The sequence below is a fragment of the Aptenodytes forsteri genome, unplaced genomic scaffold, assembly GCF_000699145.1.
Source record: "Aptenodytes forsteri isolate BGI_AS27 unplaced genomic scaffold, ASM69914v1 Scaffold300, whole genome shotgun sequence".
Classification (NCBI taxonomy): Eukaryota; Metazoa; Chordata; class Aves; order Sphenisciformes; family Spheniscidae; genus Aptenodytes; species Aptenodytes forsteri.
Window position 1 is genome coordinate 49,378 of NW_008794176.1, and position 2,002 is coordinate 51,379.

A 2,002-nucleotide genomic window follows, 5' to 3' on the forward strand; every position below is an offset into this window, starting at 1 on the left:
CCCCCGCATCCAATAAAGGATGGAGATTCTCCTTAGCCCTCCTTTTTTGTTGCTTGTATTCACAGAAACATTTTTTATTGTCTTTAGAAACATCACCAGTCAGGGCCCAGTTCCACAGTTCCCAAGAAAGGCAAGCAGCATGGACTCAGAGATGATGGCCAGGTCCAGCCAAGAGTCCAGACCATAAGACAATAGCATGGTGATGAAGTAGGTCTGAGGTCAAGCCAGGTCTGGGATTGTCTTTAGAAACATCACCAGTCAGGGCCCAGTTCCACAGTTCCCAAGAAAGGCAAGCAGCATGGACTCAGAGATGATGGCCAGGTCCAGCCAAGAGTCCAGACCATAAGACAATAGCATGGTGATGAAGTAGGTCTGAGGTCAAGCCAGGTCTGGTGATTGCTGGGCAGGCACACAGTGATAAGGCAAGGCTGAGGTCAAGCTCTGAAAAATTAGTCCAGGGACTGGGGTTCAGATCAACAGGGTCCACAGCCAGGCATGGTCACAGCTGTTGCTGAACTAGACACCTGTACTCCTCCAGTGACATAGCTCAGGCTATGAAGGCCCAGGGCTGAGTTTAGAGCTCCTAGGCTCATGAGTGTGGGTAGGGGCCCCAAATGAGGCTGTCCCGGGCCATTAAGGCCTATTAGTGTACTTGGGGTGCATATGCAGACAAGTCCACACCTCCTTCCCTCCCAGCCATGCAGACTCTCCTGTGTGGTACAGGTAGTTTGGTTGAGGGATCTCTGGAGATCATCTAGTCAAAGCCCTCTGCTCAAAGCAGGGTCAACTAGAGCAGGTTGCTCAGGACTTTGTCCAGTTGGATTTTGAACATCTCCAAGGATGTAGGTTCCACAACCTCTCTGGGCAACCTGTTCCAGTGTTCAATCACCCTCACAGTAAAAAGCTTTTTCTTTGTTTAAATAGAATTTCTTGTATTTCAATTTGTGCCCATTGCCTCTTGTCCTTTTACCGGATACAACTGAGACAAGTCTAAAAGCTCCCTTGAATCTTTAAATTTCATTTAATCTTTCAACAGGCTGAAGAAATGGGCTGACATGAAGTTCAACAAAGAGAAATGCAAAGTTCTGCACCTGGGGAGGAATAACTCCATGCACCAGTACATGCTGGGGGCCACTCAGCTGGAAAGCAGCTTGCAGAAAAGGACCTGGAGGTCCTGGTGGACACCAAGTTGAACACAAGACAGCAGTGTGCCCTTGCCGCAAAGAAGGCTAATGGGGGCTGCATTAGGAGGAGTCTTGCCAGGAGGTCAAGGGAGGTGATCCTTCCCCTCTGCTCAGCACTGGTGAGGCCACACCTGGCGTACTGTGTCCAGTTCTGGGCTCCTCAGTACAAGAGGACATACTGGAGGGTCCAAGGAAGGGCCACGAAGATGATGAAGGGACTGGAGCATCTCCAATGAGGAAAGCCTGAGAGAGTTGGGATTGTTCAACCTGGAGAAGAGAGGGTTCAGGGGCATCTTACCAATGTATATAAATACTTGAAGGGAAGATGGAGCCAGACTCTTCTCAGTAGTGCCCAGTGACAGGACAAGAGGCAATGGGCGCAAACTGAAACACAGGAGGCTCCCTCTTAACACAAGGAAGCACTTTTTTACTGTGAGGGTGACCGAGCACTGGCACAGGGTGCCCAGAGAGGTTGCGGGGTCTCCATTCATGGAGATATTCAAAAGCTGTCTGGACATGGTCCTGGACAACCAGCTCTAGGTGACCACCGAGGTCTTGGCCTACTGAGGGTAAGGCTGGGGCAGTGACCAAAGACACGTTCACGGGATCCCCTAAGCCCTTTATCCAGTGAGGGTTTCTTTCATTTTTGGCTTTTTGGCCACACACCCCTTTCCCTCCACATCTCTCCACTCGTTTCACGCGGGATGCTTTGGCTTCTGTGCACCCACTACCCCTGGCCAGGGAGTGGTGAGGCTCAGCGGTGGCCGGGCTGACACAACGGCTGCGGTGAGGAGTCATCTCAGGAGAGCGTGGAAACC